The sequence below is a fragment of the Mirounga angustirostris genome, unplaced genomic scaffold (genome assembly GCF_029215605.1).
Source record: "Mirounga angustirostris isolate CCGP_5_RB_7025 unplaced genomic scaffold, mMirAng1.0.hap1 SCAF_3, whole genome shotgun sequence".
NCBI lineage: Eukaryota > Metazoa > Chordata > Mammalia > Carnivora > Phocidae > Mirounga > Mirounga angustirostris.
Window position 1 is genome coordinate 4,497,492 of NW_026991711.1, and position 20,828 is coordinate 4,518,319.

The 20,828-nt window shown below is 41.1% G+C and overlaps 1 protein-coding gene across 2 annotated transcripts in view; it reads left to right on the forward strand.

Annotated features, from left to right (window-relative positions):
* The window catches only part of LIG4 (DNA ligase 4), a 67,978-nt gene extending 52,776 nt beyond the window's left edge, over positions 1 to 15,202 (forward strand). For both annotated transcript variants that reach the window (XR_006789778.3, XR_010409913.1), the window contains 2 exons: positions 11,142 to 11,235; positions 14,754 to 15,202. The gene's annotated coding sequence lies outside the window, so the exon portion shown is untranslated. The remainder of the gene's footprint in view (positions 1 to 11,141; positions 11,236 to 14,753) is intronic.
* The last annotated feature ends 5,626 nt before the right edge of the window (positions 15,203 to 20,828 follow it).

The following is a 20,828-nucleotide window of genomic DNA, read 5'->3' on the forward strand; positions in this document are numbered from 1 at the left end:
ATAAGAGGCGTAAAGAGCTGTGGGTAAAGAGAGACAGTTTTTTGAGGTTGATGGGACGTGAGCTCAGGCAGGCATGAATAACACCCCACACCATGGTGCCTTTGGGGCTTGTCAAAGCAAAAACCCCACCAGAAAAAGGTAGACAAGCAAGGAGAATTTATTCAAGGTCATTGTGGTTGGGTAGAGAGGCCGGGCTCAGTCTGACAAAGGGCAGGGGGTCCTTAACGATAGATGAGGGGAGAACATGGCCACCTGTGGTTGCTAAAAGGCAGCACCCAAAGTAAAAGTAAACCCATGTCCTTGTGACAAGAGATAGTTTTGCAACTGGGAGCAAAGCACCCGCCAAAGTTAGGCTCTTACTGTCCAACAGAACCTGGGAGATGAGGGTGTTACCTCTTGGGATGTTTACACCTCAAAGGGATGACTCTGGGTCCTTGAGAAAGACAGTCCTGGGTTCTAAAACTTGCAAGAGGCCTTTAAAAAGATTAGCAGACATTACAAAGAGGAAAAAAAATGAATTTGCAAGGTTTCCAAAGTAAGCGCTCTAAGCAAAGAGTAGGAAGAAGCCTGACTCAAGTTTCCTCTTGCTGAGGGAACATTCGGGCTGTTCGGAGCTGCCTCTGCATCTTGCGCACATGGCCAGAAGGCGTGCCAAGTGCCCGGAGGTGAGGAGGTGGCCCGGGGCCAGGTTGTGAATGGTGGTGGAAGTCCTCAGGTGGGTTTCAGGATCCATTCTGTAATCACTGAACTCTTTTAAGCATGGGAATGAAATGATCAAACTTCCAAATTAAGAAAGTACGACAATTTGCATATGTGTACGAAAGAAGCATTGAAGAGGGTAAGACAGGTCACAGGAAGAATAAAAATGTGAAAGGGATACTCTTGCTTAGTGCTCAAAACTGTGATGTGGGTGTTTATTGTTTCCACTTTCACATGATAAATTCAAGGCTCCAAGTGTTCAAGTAACTTTTCCAAATGTCATGTATTTAGTGAATGTGAATAATTTCACACCCATTTGTCTCCCAATGAGCTCGTGAGCTTCCCACTTGGCAGTGGGGTTACTGAACCAATGACCAGACCATCAAATAGAACTGTTGTGGGCTTGTTTTGGGAGATATGAGGTCATGTGTGAATGGTGATAATTTGGGATTTATGGCACTGGCATCATTCTGTAGAACTGCAAAGTGAATCACTATCCCTGTTGGGTGGACTGAAATGGATGTCAACTCTTCCTAGAAAATACTCCTAGGATCTTGGCCATCGCCAGCTTCCTTTGGTTTCCTAGATTGAATGAGATAATGCACATAACACAGCTTCACAAATTGTGAAATCCTAAGAGATGAAGGGTATTACTTCACGTTAGGATAGAAATCGTTTATAAATCAGTTTCCATCTTAAGGGCACTAGGGGAGATTATATTCAGAGGAGCCCCATTGTGAATTATTTATAAAGTGAAGGATTACTTCCGATGGGATAATTGTGGATTTTATATTTGGGGGCGCTGTCTGTGGACTCAAAAACCCTCCCTGAAAACCAAAACATTATCTTGAGAAAATATCCATTTAAAAAAAAAAAAGAAAATATCCATTTAAATATGTATCATAATATTCTGTATTGCAGGGCACCTGGGCGGCTCAGTCGTTAAGCGTCTGCCTTCGGCTCAGGTCATGATCCCAGGGTCCTGGGATCGAGTCCCACATTGGGCTCCCTGCTCGGCAAGAAGCCTGCTTCTCCCTCTCCCACTCCCCCTGCTTGTGTTCCTGCTCTCGCTGTCTCTGTCTCTGTCAAATAAATAAATAAAATCTTAAAAAAAAAAAAATTCTGTATTGCAAGTTATGGAAAACCCAGTGCAAGCTGTTCTAAACACACAGTTAATTAGCTGGGTTTGCCGCTAGAAATCTGGCCTTAGGAGAACCTTTGTGTAGTAACTCAAGCTACATGCCCAGAACCACGTTTCATCCCGATTGTGCCCCCTGCCTCTCTCACTGTTGGTCTCACGCTCCCCCTGCAGGCTGCACAACCTCCCACCATGCTCCCTCCCAATCACTCCACCTGCAGCAGCAAAATGACTTCAACACCTCAGCCCCCCATTCTCACATCACACAGTTCATAAGAAGAGAGAGCGTCTCTCCTAGTGTCTTCTGCAGAAAGAAGAGAAAACTTCCCTTTCCCAGAAGACCTTCATGAATATCCCCTCATATCTTAGGGTTTTCCGTTGGCTACTGGATTTTCCCTGGACCAGCCACTGTGACCAGAGAATAAGTAGGCTTCTTGACTCGTTTGAATCAGTCGGCCCCTCTTCCCCTCACCCCTGCAGCTGGGTTGGTGCTGTCCTGCCCCAACAACAGTGGTCCCCAAAGGCTGCGTAACTATGGTAAGAAGCGGAAGATGGACATTCCCTGCAAATCTCGTCAACTATCTTTGTGGTTGAACTTAAATTCATCCCATTTCACCAAATGGATCCATTTTCTTTGAGATTTCCTTTTTAATTACATTGAAGTTCATTGGGTCCTCCCCCACTTAGTTTATTAAAGACTGTTATATCTCCTTCAGTTTATCTATGGTTTAATTAATAGCTTAGTGTTTTGTTTAATTGACCCTAGAATTTGTCTGGAATTTGTTTTGGTCATAATGTGAAGTGAGGATCCAAGACCTTTATTTTTTTGGCCAAATTATTCTAAGTTCTTATCAACCTTTATTGAAAAGTTCTTACCTCTGCGTTGTGCTGTCTCCCTTTAGGTATATCTTCTTAGGTATCTGTTTCATTCTGTTTATTTATTGACCATTCTCTTGCCGTAATTCAAATTTTGTTTATTTTAACTGTTAGTTAATTCTTACTTAACTTGCTTTTATTTTAAATATAAATGCAAGATATTTACATGGTGATTTCTTCCATCAAGAGCATATAAGACAAAAACCCCTTTCTGTACCCTCATTTCATTCCACAGAGATAATAATTTATTGTATTTCCTCCTGGAGACATTCAATGCATTGATTCATACATAGATGTAAAAATCTGCAAAGGAGACTTTGCACTGCATACTGTTCTAAACCACAGTCTTTACAATTAACAACACCTGGAAATTATTTCCATATTAGCAAGTTAAAATCAACTTTATTCTTTATAATAGCCACAGAGTATGTGCATTTATGGATGTACTACAGATTAAGTAACTGGCATTCTCTTCAAGGACCCTTAGCTTATTTATTGTTCATGCTTTGAATATATTTCCATTTGTGTACAAGTAAATTAATAAGATAAATCCTACAGGTGGGTAGCTGGGTCGAAGGACAAAAAAAAGGTGTAAATATTGAAGAGCTAAGTTGCTCTGTTTGCACAGTTCCAGCAAGAGGGGATGGTGGGGTTATGTCTTACACTCTCTTCAACATTGCAGGTCAAGCACTTCAAACTTTACCAACATGAGGGTAAAGATAGTATCTTACCTTTTCAAGTTTGTATCTGTGTAATTCTATTTTATAATAACACATGATTTTCATGTTTCCTATGCATATAAGCAATTTGCCTCCTCTGCATTATCACTTGTATTTTTGCATTTTTATTTTAAAAAATGGGATGTTAGTTTTTTCCTACAAATTTAAAGTAATTCTTTATACATTTTAGGTATTATCCCTTGGTCTGGCCTATGTCTTAAAAATAAATGTTTCCTTAATGTGTACTTCCCTTTCAACTTGGGTTATGGGGGGTTTGCCTTTTCATAGTTTACAAACATTTCATGTTCAAGTTTTTCAGTATTTTTCTTTATGCCCTCTGGTATTTGTTTCTGTTTTCCTGAGCTTCTTGAACTATGCCAATCTCTTGATTATTGCTGCATTATAATGTTTTAATATCTTGCTCTCTGCTACTGTTTGCTTTTCAGAATTCTTGTAGCTGTCTTGTAAGTTCTCTTTTCCCGGCATACTTTGGAATCCAGCTGCTTTGCTCCCCCGGAAATCCAATTGGTATTTTTGTTGGGAATTTTCAAAATCATAAATCTGCAAAAGGGAGAAAGAGAAAGAAGACAGAGAGGGTAAAATTTTGATAAAATTTTGGAAGCTGGAAAGCAGATGTACAATAGTAACTAAGGTTGCATGAACAGGAAACATTAATCCTAAACTAAAAGTGGGCAAAGCCAAGAAGCAACCCAACTCACACAGCTAATCCTCCAGAGGCTTGGGATTGGGGAACAAATAACCTCAAAATGGAAGATCAAATGCTGCACTGGGAGAATTGTTTCTTACCCACTTAGATACCATCTGTCCTTCTCTTTCCCTGGAAAACATACCCACAGAAGAGGGTAAAACAGAGATTTGCTTGATGGGTCAAAGCAGGAACAGCTGAGTATCAGAATGAGCTAATGTATTTTAAAATACCTGGATAACGATCTTCCCACACACATTTTTTCCTGACTTTCAACAAAGCCATAGCTCTATCATAGTGATCGTTGGGGAGGATGCAGGTTTGTGGGGCCTGAAGCTCACAAAATTTGGAGACCCTTACTATAGACTGAATGTTGTATCAATCAGAATTCATGCCATGGTCATAATCCCCAGTGTGATGGTGTTTGAAGGTGGAGCCTCTGGGAGGTAATTGGGATTAGATTAGTATAGGAAGGTGAGACTCTCATGATGGAATTAGTGCCCATACAAAAAGAGGAAGAGACACCAATCTGCTTCCTGTGAGAGCACAGTGGGAAGGCCACTGTTGCAAAGGGCAAGAGGGCCCTCATCAGGAGCCAGATCTGCCTGCCCCTTGATCTGGGACTTCCTAGCCTCCAGAACTTCAGGAAATAAAAGCCTGTTTTTTAAGCCACTAATCCATGGTATTTTGTTATAGTAGCCTAAGCTGACCAAGACAACTGTCTTCCAAAGGAAAAAAAAAATCAAGATTATAAACTTTCAAAACCAGAGGACCATGTGGACACATGGCTCAGGCCCTACGGGGAGGCTTGTGTCTCTTTAGTCACATCGGCCCCTCGCTCTGCACCGCATGGTGCTGCTGGGGTTGATCCTCTTCCAACCTTCCTCCTTCTCCTCCTCCTCGCCTTGGCTTCTCCAGGTCTACTCGATGATTTTACTGCACTCACTCATTTAAGCCCAATCAAATTTAACTTACGTTTTGGCCAAATAGGTCAGACATTATTTTACTAACCGAATTTTGTTATTTGCACTTTTTTGTTCCCGTATCTTCAGAAAAATTCAAATACAATTCTGACCAGCAACTTCCCTGCGGTATTCAAGATCTGTGATTGTTACTTTTCATTTTTTAACTAACTCTGGGTGCTGAGGGGAACTTTCTTAGATAAAATTACATTAATGTCGGGCGCCTGGGTGGCTCAGTTGGTTAAGCGACTGCCTTCGGCTCAGGTCATGATCCTGGAGTCCCTGGATCGAGTCCCGTATCGGGCTCCCTGCTCGGCAGGGAGCCTGCTTCTCCCTCTGACCCTCCCCCCTCTCATGTGCTCTCTCTCATTCTCTCTCTCTCAAATAAATAAATAAAATCTTTAAAAAAAAATTACATTAATGTCTTCTGAATAAAAGAACAGTTGGGAAAATATATGTGAGGAAAGATTATTTTAATAAAAACCAAAATAACCATAATCCTTTCTTGGGTATCAATCAGTTCTTCTGAAAAATGGTAGTTCGGAATTGTCTTTTAATAACTACTATACTTTCCCCATAATACATTTTGCTCTACAAAAATTGTCAGGATGACAATTTGAATACCATTTAGTTCTTTCTGACTTCATTTCAAAGAAGCTTGCAAACCTCCAATCTAATTGCCTATCAATATCTTTGAAGAGACTGATAAATTATTGAGGTAAAGGAAATTTATAAATCATTCATTTATTTAAAAAAAAGCATGCACCTCTCATTTTAATGGGAGATTTGTGTATACATATGGGATTTATGCATTGTATGTATACACTCAGTATGAATACACACATATCATCCTATAATACATATGTATAGAACCGTCGATGATTTCTGCTCCCCAAGCCATTCCTGATTCCTTTACTTAAATACCTTGTTTCCTCTCCTTTCTCTTGTTGAACTTTCATTTCCAGTCTTTCTCTCTACTTACACATTTTTTCCTGTTTCAGGATCATGTCTGGAAGTATTGAGTTAGTTGGGGTCAGGAGCTTTATTCCAAGTGCAGCAGAAGGGGAGTTCCAGTGGGTGGGTGACAGGGCGCAGTGTGGCTGGGCCTGCCTGGGTGGTGGAGGCGGATGGGCAGAGTGCCCGCCCGTGGAAGGGCACAGAGTTTGCATCTCCATGTATAATGTGTATTTACATGTGCAATGTCATCTCATCTTTTCTACAACCCTACACATCCTTATTATTAGGTCCCTTTAACAGATGAGAGAGGAGAGGCACAGAGCATGTGAATCTATACTCCGAGATCGGCATAGCGTTGGAGCACGAACTCCGTGTGGGTCTTCTGATGCCCAGCTGTGACCTCTTCCATGCCATCAAAGCCATTCTACCTGAACAGAGAAATGTCATCAGTTGCTAGGGATCCAAGGGGAGCTCCATTCCGATTAGCATCACACTTCAGTGATGGACTGTCTGCAAAAGATGGAGTCCTCTCATGTGAAAACTGGTCAGCAAGGCACCATTGGGGAGTTATTTGGGGGGAACTAGCTTTACTGTAATGTTACAGTGATATTAAACCAGCAAGAAGGCATCTAAAATAATATATAGTTTAAGTACTACACCTATATTTTAATTTTCTTCAGCTCACTGTTGATACATGAATTGCTTATTTATATATTAATGTTTCAGTGAGTTTAACATATATGCCTAGTCCTATATATATTCCTGTATCTTCTACAAGGGGTTCTGTCCTAGCCAGGCTAACTTGGCTCTTTTTTTAACGCTGATTCTCTTTGACCCCAGGGGGACCTGAATGCAGAGCTATTAATGAAGTCATATAAAGGAATTTGTCGGGAAGACGGATGCAGAGCACCTAGCTCTGGGCCACACACAGAGAAACCTCGAGAGATAATGATAGTGTCTTTCACTGAATTAGCCATTTAGCCAGTATGCTGGGCACTAAGCTGCTCCTTTTTCTTGATGGTGGTAATATTTCAAAGTAACCCACCATAGTATGTGCAAGGGTCAAACCTGGATGCACCTTGCTGAGGAATCACCGATTTTTGAGAATATTTGCTCTCAAGCTAGAAATTACAAATGCATTTTGCAATTATGCAATTTCTAACTACATAATGAACTTATACAAGCTTCTGTCCAAGAATGCTCTGTATTATGCAGAGATTCCAGATTCTACTGAAAGCATAGAGTAAAATGTAACATTATTTCTGAGAACCGAGGTATGAACAAATCTTTACCCAAAACACTTGCAATTTAACAAATACTTTTGTTGATAGAATACCTCAATGAGGAGGGATTTTAATAAAATTAAATGCCGAATAATGTATTTTTCCTTTGAGCAATAAGCATTTTCCTCAACAAACTTATGTGAGACCTAATTTGAAGTGTGCATTAGAGTGTGGGGTCCACCAACTGGCAGCTTTTAGGGAAATAAAATGAATAGAAATTATAGAGTGGGAGATATCAATAGTGAAGACAATCCTATGCCTGGTTAATAATCTAATTATCACTGTACTCTTTTTTTAAAAAAGATTTTATTTACTTATTTATTTATCTGAGAGGGGGTGGGTAAGGAGCAGAGGCAGAGGGAGAGGCAGATTACACCTGGAGCACAGAGCCCAATGTGGGGCTCAGTCTCATGACCCTGAGATCATTACCTGACCCGAAACCAAGAGTCGGAAATTCAAAGGACCCAGCTACCCAGGCGCCCCTATTGCTGTACTCTTGATAGAAGTATATTCTCATATTGAATTCTCTGCAAATGAATTTTGAGTTCTATAAAGTTACATTTCATTCACTTACAAGAAAGCAAATAGGGGCGCCTGGATGGCTCAGTCAGGTAAGAGTCTGCCTTCGCTCCCTGCTCAGCGGGAAGACTGCTTCTCCCTCCCACTCCCCCTGCTTGTGTTCCCTCTCTCGCTGTGTCTGTCAAATAAATAAAAAAAAAAGTCTGCCTTCGAGTTGGGTCATGATCTCAGGATCCTGGGATCAAGTCCGGCATCAGGCTCCCTGCTCGGCGGGGAGTCTGCTTCTCCCTCTCCAAACCCCTCATGCTTGTGCTCTCTGTCTCTTTCTCTCTCTGAAATAATTAGATAAAAATCTTAAAAAAAAAAAAAAAAGAAAGTAGGTAGTATCCTGTTGTGTGAAACAACAGATAAGACAGGAATAACGTAATCTCACGAATGTCAGCTGCCTTAGTGACTTAGTTAAAACCCACTTTGAACAGCTGTTATTTTTATGATCTCACCCATCATTTCAACAGGATTATCATTATTTTAGATATTTCTTTTTAAGAGGCATTTTTCCTTGACTACTTGACTCTTTCTGTTAAATATATTTTAAGTGTCTTTCCTAAACTCAGATTTCTTCCCACCAAGTACAGATGCATTTTATTTGATTTATAGGTGCTCTGTAGTTTATCCTTGTTTGTTCTCCCTAGAACTATATAATTTTAGAGCTTTCAGAGCTTCATGTTTGCTGTTACTTATATTCAATAAGTACCCAAGAAGAAACGTCAAATAAATGGAAAATTGAATTTCATATTGTTAATATGTTAAGTCCTAAAGTGACATAGCATTAAAAATAGGAGGGCATAATAGACAGATGTAAATGATCACACTTTTCCTGAAATATTAATAGGCTTTTAATCTTGTCATTATCAAGAGCTTTGTGCCCTTTCTAGGGTGAATTAAGCATTGTTCTTTATCACAGGATTTGACTAAAACTTTAATTATTGATATAATTCAGCCCTTTTATAACATAGCTCATTATTCAAGTCAGATCCACTAATCTATATTGAGCACCTATTTTCCATTGGAACTGTGCAAGGTGCTTTGAGGACACAAATTAGAAGCAAAAGACAAAATGCCATAATCTTTGGGCTTTTTGATGTGTCTAGAGAGATAGTAGTCCAAAGATTACCCTTTAAAATATTATAAATACATATTGCAAAAATATGAAATGACATGTAGAGCTTATAACTTAATGGAGGAGACAGATTCACAGATAGTTCTAATATTGTATAGTTTTTTTTTTTTTTTCAATTGGTGAGCTGCTCGGGTGATAAGGAATGGTACTCAACCAGGGTTCAGGAGGATATCACTGACCAAGCAATGCTGTATCTGCTTCTTAAGAAAGTTTCTGGAAGCAATGTAAGTTTGGAAGACTTTGGGGGAACAAGGTCACATGAGCGAGATAGATCTAGGGTGTGGGATGCAGAACCCTAACTCTTTGATGTAGGAGCTGGGTAAAATGGTTGCAGATGAGGCTGGAAAGCTGAGGGTGACCTCACCTATATTCATTGAATTTTACTAGGCTTTGTTGTGGTAACAACTAACAAATATTGGCCACTTAACCAACTACAAGTTGATTTTTTGATCAGGTGGTCTGCTAGATATTGAGACAAATCGCCAGCATTCTCACACAATACAAAACATCACACTGTCATTCCAGCACAAAAGACAGACACCAGAATACAGGATCTGGAGAGAAAAACAGATTTTTTAACCGAGTCTCATCTTGTGGGAGAGCACTTGTCCAGGGCACACAGACTACACTGGACCAAAAGAGCGGCCAGTTCCTGAGCTATCACAAGGGATCGCAGTGAGAAGGCTTATAAAACTGTAAGTCCTCTCCTACCTTACCGCCCCCACCACCCCCCAGAGTGAGGGCAGGTAGAATTCCTTAGGGAAATGGGGGTGGTTTTCAAGTTGCTTTAACTTGAATTTCAAAAGGCATCTGGGTTACTATTAACACAATGCTAGACTTGAAGGATGGTCTCAATCAAGGTTAGTTTCCCCTCCTCTCCTGCCCCATCCAGGGTTGAAGAAAAGGAAACGTATTAGCTGGCAAACTAAAATGACAGTAATTTCAAGGCACAAGCAAGCTGTGCATTTGATAATCTAGGTTTTAGGGAAGGATGTAGCAATTTAGTGCATTACAAGTCAACGTGAAGTGATTTTTTTTTTATTTTTACAGAGAACTGCAACAATTTTTATTCTTAAAATTTATTAAGCAACCCATCATATCTCTACTATGAACATCAACTCTTGCCATACTTCATGACTAAGGACTCATATTTTAATGTCTTGTTTCCAATTCTGGTTATAACTTCCTCAAATCCAAGAGCCTTGAATTACATCCATATCTTTGCCGTCGTGTAAAGATGCTCATAATTCTCTGTACATCTTTAGGGATGGTGGTGATGAGGGGTCAATAAGAGTCTTATTTTGCCTTATTTGTCATTTGAAGTGCTATGGTGGTTTTCCTGTTCATCTTAGACCTAGTTTGGGGATATTTTAAACAAGAACTTGTCCTTAAAATGACGGATATCTGGGACACATGTGGACTTAGCTTCCGGTCTGAGCTATAAGGGAGCAGGGCACAGTGCAGCTGTATTTTAATAGCATTATGTGTTAGAAAGATAGTTAGGGGGAAAGTGAGAAGGAACATTTTAATCTAATCACGAATGTCCTTAATCAGAGCCCTGCCTTCGGCAGGAGGTTAACATTAGGGAGATGGAACAGAACCACGAATACAGACTCCACCTCATTAGAGAAGAAAAGCAGAGGAAATGATGTCACTGGCAAACCATGGGATGCAGGATGAGAAAGCTCCGGAAAGCGACGCTGAAGGGAATACTGAGGAAAAGGGCACACAGGCGAGGACCCTCAGCAGGACAAGAGCTAACTGAGTGAAGAAAGTGCCTTGATTTCCGCTGCCTCCCAAATGTACTGATTAATTCAGTAGACTTCCAGTGTCATGAAATGGAGCTCAGAGACACTTCAAGGAAGTTGAACTAGGGAGAATTAAGGGATTAATAATAATATTAAATAGGTTACTTTTTTTTTTTTTTTTTTGGTCCACCTGCATGCACTGAATTATTTTTAACCATTGCTTATTTTTTAGCTTGGGAATATAATGAACATTGAATTTCTTAATTCTTTAGGAATATCATGAGGGTGAAGAGACTCATACTCATGAGTTTCCCTAAACACACAGTTAGCTTTTCAATTTCTGCTTTCATGCAGGTTTGCCTTCTGCCTGCCTCGTCTCTAAGTCCCAGTTCAAAGGCCACCTGTCATCTGGATCACTCTTTATTCCCCTTTGATCCCCACAGAGAAGGTGAGTAGTATGTGTCTACGTGTATCTATTATAGTTGTTACAAGGTAACCCTAGAGTTAATAACTTATGTTTCCTTTTCCTGTGAGGCTCGCTAGGGTAGGGATGATGTCTTGTAGTTATTTTGATTTCCCAGGGGTTAGTGTGGTGCATAAACACAGTAAGAGCTTAAGAAACATAAGGAGAGAAAGTCAAGATCTTGAGCAGAAAGAAGCCTTGAAATCAGAGTCACAATGGAAGAGTTTTATTTCATTGAGTCTCAGTGGTCTGCTGTTTGGATTTGTACATTGAAACTCAGCCTCCTCTCCCCAGGTCTGAGGCGAGGGTACCTTAAGCTGGGGCTCAGAAACTCAGGTCTTGTGGTGGGGGTTTGTGGATAGAGAGACTTTGGTGTGACAGTAGCTGTAAAAGGAATGGGTTTAGGCACCAAGAAAACCCACCCTGTCTTTGAATCTGGTCCGTCCCCGTTTCTTTCCTCGGACGACCCCCTCTGGTTTCTCTGTCCTCCGACAGAAGGACCGTCTTAATGGTCATGATCACAGCCCAAGGCAGAATGTTGTAAAACAGATGTTGGTTCAATTAGGAATAAAGAATAAGAACCACAAATGAAACACAAATAGCGAATAAAACCAAATACCTGGTAAAACAAAGAAACAAATTTCAAATAATAATTGATAACACGTCAATACGAGAATTAGCACAGCCTTTCAGATGTTTATGTAATATAATTTTCCTATGATCTCCCAACAAAAGCAGTATACTTCTATTATTTGCCCACATAACCACTTTTGGCTTTCTTTGCACAAACAAGGAGAACGAATGTTAGTATGATCTCTTAAGGCTTAAGTGAGATTTTGCCAAAACCAACAATGAGCTCTGGTCACAATTAGCTTCCCTTCATCTCACGAGTTTCTAGGGCTGTTGGAAAATTACTTTTTGAATCCAGGTTAGATCTCACATAGAACATGGAAATGTACTCAAAAAAGATATAATCTCTGGGTGAACTGCTTCCTCATGGTAGTAAACTAAGCTATCCGTTCTGTTATGTAAGCCCTCAGGAATTCCCACTTATCTGGGCCCTAACTTTAATGAACCTTTGAATGTCACTGATCGATCAGATACAAAAGACTACTCACTCTATAATTCCATTTACACGTTATTCTAGAAAAGGTAGAATTGTATTGACAGGAAGCAGAACAGGGGTTCTTGGGACAGGCTGGAAAGGGGCATGAAGGCACTCTCGAGGTGGTGGAAATGTTCAATATCTATCATGTGGTGGGGGCTAAACGACTCCATGCATCTGTAAACTTCATCAGATCGTACACTTAAAATTAGTAATTTTTATTGTAGGTCAATTCTACGTCAACAAAGCCACTCAAGTCTAATGACCAAGTTGGGTACATGATAACTTGTGACTCTTACAGTTCATCATTGCAGGTTCCTTATGTTTCAGGGTTATGTTCTGAAGAAATTTAGAAAACTCAAGTGTTTCTCACTCTATCACAGGCAATATTATGGGTGACAATTGGGTTAAAATAAAACCAGTTTTTAGAGTAAGCAGTTAAAGGTGGGAGGTGTGGAAGAAATGTAGGGAGTAGAAATTAGTATAATCCCTGCCTTGTTTTCTGGAATAAGAATTGACGGCATTACTAGTGCCTGTGAGGTTACTGACTTCTAAAGCTTTGCTTTTTTGTATTGATTAATCCATTGTGTGTGTGTGTGTTCACACATGTGTGCACCACTCAAGCACTGTGCAGTGGAAAAAACATCGGAACTAGGGTCCCAGTTCCATCCCTTACTGGCTGTGTGGCCTTGGAGGGATCATTTATATTTCTGAGCCTGTTCTGAAAGGAGGCAGAATGGAATTAAAAACAAAATCCTAACGCCCAGTATTGTGAGAGGTTCAAACGACAGCGTTCCTTTTACCAACAGAGTAATAGTGCAATGACCCAAATCCTTGGGAGTTTATGGCCTTGGTGGGAAGGGGTCGTGTATCCGCCTCCCAGCCCTCATTAGAGTGGGTGCAAGTTCTGCCATGTGCTGACATTGACGCTGTTTGTCTGTCTTCTTGTTCTCACAGCTAGTGACACATTTTAATAATCTGCCTAATGACTTCAGGTGTTGATTTCTATAAGCTATACCTGTCACTCTCATTCTCTCAAAATAGACAGCGTTATAAAAGCTTATTAAAGAATGTGCCAGTTTTGAACTCACATTAACAGAATCACCAGCAGGAAACTCTCTATTTCTCAGAGGTAAATACTTCAGTTTGTGGAAGAAAGTCAAATAGAGAATAAGTATAAATATGAAATGTACACATCTTTCTATTTCTCAATCTATTACCACAATACATTTTGCTGTTTTGCCCCATTCCCCTTTCATTTTAAGAGGGCCATGTTTCAGGTAACTTACTGAAATTACTATTTCTTAGCCTTGCCCTTTTTGCTCAACAAAGATTTCCCTTCCTCACATGACTTTCTGGTGGGTAAGACCTTCCTCAGCCCATAAGCCCCAACACTCCTGGAATATCCTTCATTAAACTTCCTCTGCTGTTGGGCGCCTGGGTGGCTCAGTTGGTTAAGCGACTGCCTTTGGCTCAGGTCATGATCCTGGAGTCCCTGGATCGAGTCCCTGGATCGAGTCCCGCATCGGGCTCCCTGCTCGGCGGGGAGTCTGCTTCTCCCTCTGACCCTCCCGACCTTCCCCCCTCTCATGCTCTCTCTCTCTCAGTCTCTCTCAAATAAATAAATAAAATCTTAAAAAAAAAATTTAAGGAAATAGATGTTAAGTGTTTGGCCAATGTCTTACAGCTAGTAAATGAAGAAAAGAAGATTGGAAGGATCAAACCGATAGCCCCTTTAACATGTGTATTTGTTTAAATATCTGTGTCTTTAGGTAGACTTTAATCCCTCAGAGGGCAAAAGATCTTTCTTCCTTTCTTCCTTATGTCTCAGGTGCTTAGCACATGACTTCACCCATAATAAACTCTTGATAAGTATTAGCTGAGTGACTGAATGGAAATACATATTTGCAAATCATGACAACCAAAATTTATTACTTTTAGTAAGTGGAGAATAAATATTACATCAAATCAACAATAGATGATTAAGTTAACAGGAAAGGAAATTAGAGATTTTTGAAAGAAGTGCAATGAAAAGTAAAGGTAAACCATATTCAGTCTCATCAGAACTGAAAAGTAAAAACATCCATTTTTAGTTTTTACTTACATATTGGAAGACAGATGACGATAGAAACCATCTTCTCTTAAATGGCCTGGGTTTGTAAACCAACCAAGTAGTTAAGAACCCAGAATCTTAAGCCAGGTTGACTGGCTGGCTGTTAAGTCCCAGCCCTGCAGCTTGTTGGTAACATCTCTGGGCCTCAGTGTCCTCATCCATAAAATGGGCTGGTGGTTGTGCTTTCTTCAGAGGGTGATTGTGAGGATTCGGAGAGTGGATGCTCGTGATTTTCATAATATTGACAGTAAATGCTTATTTAACACGTGATTCTTGTGTTTTCAGGAGAGGCCAGACGGAATCCTGTATTTGCTGAGCGCCAAGCACATTCTAGGGACACCACATGTCATTTTTCCAGCTGAGGCAGGTACCATCAACCTTTTTGTACAGATGATGAAACCACAGAGCAAGAAGCTGGTAATCCATCCAGGGCCCACGTTCAGTCGAGGAACTCACGTGACTCCTAACCCCATCTGTTAACACCACATCCTCCCTCAACAGGCTGTAAGCTTCTTGAAATTAACCTGGATGTTTATTTTTGATCTGCACACTACCTATCATATGGTATTTCACAAACTGTAATTACTAATAATCATTGAAGGAACACATATAGATCGAGAACCTGAAATAAATTTCTGTCCTTAAGAGACTTAAAATGTATTTGGATAAATAAGATGCTTCAGGAGAAAGCTAATGATATAAATAAATTTGACATAAATGCCAATTGAATTAGAATTAAGAAGTACTTTTAGGAGTTCACAGACAATCCCTTGCATGCTTATTTAATACTTGATAGTTTTCTTTAAAGGTAACTTATTTAAATCTCTATTTTCTTCTTCCCATCTCTGAGATAATGAAATTTGCTGAATGGACTTCCTTTTGTTACGGTTTTTCAGGATGGTATTCATTGGTTTACAATAATTTCAATGTTTCTCACTCTCCATAGATAAACATAGTATTGATCATATGGCCTTAAACATCCATGTTCCTTTTGTACTCCTTCAGAAAATATTCAGTGATATTAGACTACAGCAGGCTATGTGACACGAGGTGGGAGACAGAACTCCCTTTTGTCTTCTAAGTGTTAGAACCCATGCTTAATATGAAGCAATCTGTTATCAATTAGCAAAGGACAGTGAGGAGGCAGATGAGACCCTGGTGATAGAGAACAAAGTCGATAGGTCTCAATTTGAACACCTGTACTGAAGGAGATTTGAACACACAGGGAAATACAGTGACCGCTGCAACAGGTCATGTCTCCTTGAATAGGAACACAGAGAGCACATCTTCGACATGCAAACATTGGGCTGGGAGGGGACACAAGATGGTGCAGCTTACCCAGGGCACTCTGCCTAGTGATCATCCTCGGAAATGGAGGGTAAGGAGCTTATTCTTTGTACAAGGAGGTCAAACGCAACCCATGCTCAGGATTTGAGAACTAAAGGGACATTATAGATCCTCATTCCTCGGAAGAGAACTACTGGGGACCCCAACAGGCAAACCGATGCTCTCAAAGTCGTACCATTAAGTAATGCCAGATCCGGAGCTGAGACAGAAAACAGGATCTCGATGGTTAAAATCATGTCTTTATGCTAGATTCTGTCCTGGCCCTAGGAAACATTATGCGCATTAGGGTTTTTGATTATTTTTCTTCTCCATTTATCACCTGTCTACCTGGGCTGCTGCCCCACCCCCCACCCCAAATCTCCCCCCTCCCCATTTCCCCTTCCTGTACCGCCATTAGCGGAAAATGGCAGTACTTAATTAAGGATGGACATACTGCCTGAGAGGTAGTACTGGAAATGTACTGTGAGGTTTTGGAGACTGAGTCCTCCCCCGTCTGCCAGGAATGGGGCTCTGATTGGAAATGGCGAGGTGCAGGCAGTGATTTTGGCCTACGAGGCCAACGCTGTCACATGAGGCCCATGGAAGGCAGGAGGTCCACCTGACGTCCTGGGTGATCCAGCAGAGGAGGTTTCCCTCCAGGGGTGGCCAGAGTTACCTGGTGGCTCCCGATGCTCGGGATGGAATTTGCAAGAGGACAGGAATACGTCAAGGGAGGACTTTCAATGAAATGAAATCGTGACTTGCTGGCTTGGAAGGCTCCCAGCTCTCCAGATGCCAAACAAGGCTAAAATTAAAAAATGGCTTCTGAGCAAACATCCAATCCAGAGCACTGTCGGGAAAGCCTGGTGCAGAGACAAGGGTGAGAAAGTTGCTGTGAAATGCTTCGTGAAAGCTCGGAAAGATCAGCCTCTGTCGGACCCAGGGCCCTCCAAGGCGATGGGGGTGCGCCCTGTGGTCCTCTACATCAGACAGTGGCCTTCTGCCCACAAGGAGGCTGGTCAGCAGGAGCCCGAGGGCTTATTTTTTACACAGTCTGGGTGAAAGTGCCGCAAAATTCAGTGACTGGGTTCCTAGCAAGGGTGTTAGTCAAGTTGTTAAATTGTGCAGACGTCTCCGCAGAGCTGGAACGTGTTTCTCTCTCTCAGAGAGGCTCCAAGCAGAGGCAAGACGGAGCCCGAATGGGAGGAGCCCCAGCTCGTCTCATTCTGTAAATGGCATCCCCCTCTTTTCCCTTCCTTCGTCCCAGCACACTTGGGGAACCCAGCTAGGTCACCTCCCTTCAAAAGCCAGCACCTCGTGTTTGTTCTCTGTTGTGGTTGGATCTCCTCCCTGCCTGGCATAGCATGAACCCCAATCCTCCCAATTCTCTCTGAGGCTTTTTAGTGAGCAGGGGAGCTCTTTCTTTGGGAAAGTTTTACTCTCAGACTCTCCGGAGAATGAGGTAGAGAAAGAAAGAAACAAAAGTAATGTGGGCAGTTACAAAGACTCCTGAGTTTTACACATTCTGAAGTCCACAGACCGCCTCCTTCTGGTGCCTGACACCCCGGGGCCCCTAAGCAGCATGTCTTAATGAGGATCCGGGGACTTACACAACTTCTGTGGACAGGTTCCAGGTTAAAGTTTAAAAAGTTTATTTTTAGCAATGTGTTGGAGTTTTTACAAGCAAGTGCTCATAGTACATTTACTTTTGAAAAGTTAAAAACAGCATGTGTATATAATCTGGTTTGAAAGAAAATACATACACATAGACTTAAAACAGACTCTTCTCAAGTGTACTATAGAGCATTTATAAAAATTGTGACTGACTCATAAATCAGGTATTAGCAAACAAACACCAAATAAAGTAACTCGTACCATACGTTCTCTGAACCCAATGCAATTTTATTAGAAATAAATAAAAGAAAGAAAAGATAACCATAAAAAGACCTCATAATTTTATAAAATTGAATATAGTCCTCAATAATACAGACTGCTAGTCCACAAAGCTGAGCCAATGGCCAACACTGCTAAGGGCCCTCTCTACCAAAGCAGAGACAGACACCAAACCCCAGATACGACATCACTGTCTGGTGGCAAGTTGACCCCATGGGCCCAGTTCCATTATAGTGGGTGCCCATATCCTTACTTTCAATATGGATTCGACTTCCATGCCTGCCATATCTCTTCTAGAGCTCCCGCTGTAAACTTATGAAATGCCTTATTCTCTTTCATAGTATTCCACACAACACTATTTCTAACCAAGTTATCTCTCTCTTTTTTTTTAAAGATTTTATTTATTTATTTACTTGAGAGAGAGAGAGAGAGAGAGAAACAGCATGAGAGGGGATAGGGTCAGAGGGAGAAGCAGGCTCTCCGTCGAGCCGGGAGCCTGATGTGGGACTCGATCCCAGGACTCCGGGATCATGACCTGAGCTGAAGGCAGTCGCTTAACCAGCTGAGCCACCCAGGCACCCCTCTCTCTCTCTCTTTTTTTTTTTTAAATGGCAAAGTACACAAGGCAATAGATTCGTACCATGGCATTCACTCATGTTATGTGCCCAGTTATGAGATGCAGCTGGCTCCTGACAATTCAGGTACAGCATCAACTGGGAGAAAATACCTCCTGAGTGTGGGCTATTGTCCTATGGGGTGGACTGAATGCAATGCAAGATCAATGAAGAGAGAACGCTGTCTCTCCACAGCTGGAACACAGGACCGGAGAACCAGTGTTTGTAAAAGCAGCAATCGTCCCCCTCACTCTTACACCTGAGGCCCATCTGCAAAATCCTTGTCATCCATCACCATGAATTTAGACTCTGCTCTCTCAGAAGTCTAGGGCCTAAGGGAGAGGTGATTCATCACAGGATGTAACAATGTCTCCATTGAGACTGCCATTTTGCTTTCCTCATGCCGTCGATCCAATAGCCCCACAATATTCTACGTCAGCCGGAGGGTTTACCCTGTCACGTGTGGGGAGTTAGTGCTGCTGCTGGCAATGTGAGTGAGGAAGAATGTGCTAGAATCCCAGGTAATGATTTGGGGTACCTCTTTCCGACGTCAGGTCCGGTGGGAAAAATCCGTGCAAGACTTCAGCAAGTCCATATAGACAAGACCATGAGGGGCTCAGACCTTGTGGAAATACGGATTTGGGTCCTCCGCTTCAACCCCCCACACAAAGAACTCCCCCAGCTAAGATGCTCCCATGCAATGGGTGGAAGGAGAACCCATTTTAAACGTCAGACACCATCTCTTGATTAATTGTAGAAACTAAGACCCTAGTAACTACCCCTCTTTTCAGCTTTGCTTTCTTAAGCATGTATTTGTAAAAATGAAACCATTTCCTTCTTTTTCACAGCATGAATAAAAGAAGTGCTGAAGGGGGTTAGCCATTAAGTCCTTAGCTTATAGGATGGTAAGGTGGGATTATGACCGACCTGGAAGAGGAAAGGATATTCCCAAGAGATGTGTACAGTGATTCGTGGACTATGCCCTCCCTTTTAAGGGAGTGAGTGAGTGTAAACAAGGATGACTGAGAGTGCAAGTAAGTGTCCACGGAAGAGAAGGTACGTTGGAGAGGAGTCACAGCACTAGCTCTCGGCATACCTTCTAGTGAGTCTTTGCAGGAACTCAAAGCAGGAATTTGCATTTCCCAGCTTCCTTCACAGACAGGGTTTGAAAATGAATTAAGTCCTTCCGTTAGATAAACATATGAGATCTGGAAGGTGGAAGTTAGATGGGAGCTACGTTCTGGATGTTTCAGAAAGCTGAGTCAGGGTGTATACATATATATATATATATATATTTTTTTTTTTTTCCTTCATGAATAGGCAAGACTCCACTACCCCAGCATTTTAAATATTTTATCAGTACCTAACACTCTATATTAACTAATTTTATGCCGGAAATAGTTGGAGTGGTTTCATTTCCTTAATGGAATCCTTCCTGGCACAATTTTTAATGAAGAAATGTTAGAGGCATTCCCCTTAAAATAAGAGAGGGTATGAAGATGACCATGCTTACTACTTCTGTTCACTATGAAGAGTGGAGGAAGGCAAGAAAAAAGAAATAGCATTTATAAGAACTGGAAAAGAAGAAACAGAACTCATAGACTGCGGCCAGGAGAGCGTATTGTCAACACCTGCTCTTGACCGTGAGAATGTCTTCTAGGTATGGCCCCTGAGATATTCTCACTCATGGATCCTAATGTTCTTAACACTGTTTGCAATAACACAGAGTTGATTTTCGAAGTCGTAGGTTATCACCGGGTTGAGAATTCCAATCTCTTTCTTACCTGTTAATATAGTGGACAAAATATTTCCCTAAGGAGCATGTTTTGTAATCGTGCCCCTTTGCAGAGGCAGATCATTCTGTTTTTGTTTGGGGATCTCTACTACTGGAGAAAAGGGAAAAGTCTTTGTATTTAGAAAGTATAAACTCTGAAACTTCAAGTTATTGGTACTAGTTCCAACTTCCCAAATTCTTCAGATTCACAGATTTAGTCCCTCATCTACATTTAAATAGTGCTATAATCTTTCGTGGTTTTCTCTTTCTGGTTAAACATTTCTGTGTTTCTATAGCATAGTTTAAGATTATCTTGAATTCTGACTATTGATCTCCATTTAATATGTCCCTGTGTCTTTTTCCATCTTAACCTTTATGCTATGCACATAACATGACATTTTTGGTGTGCACTTGACAGTTCAAAAATAGAGTATCGGTTACATATTTTATTCTAGAGAATACCTTTCTATTAATTTATTCTTTTTCATGAAGATTAGTAGTAGCCATGTTGCATTATTGACCCAAATTCCGTTTTTATCTATCCTAACATCCCTCTGCTAGAGGACCTAGCTGAAATAGCCAACAGACATTAGACTCACCACTTCCATCTGGGAGAGGAGAATAAATCTCACTGTCACTGTTTAAGCTTGGCATCTCTTGTTCTTAGTGGGGATTCTCCCTTCTGTTCTCTACTCTCCTATATCTGTAAACACTCAACAGCCACCTAGTCTTAATATCCCACACTATAATTCC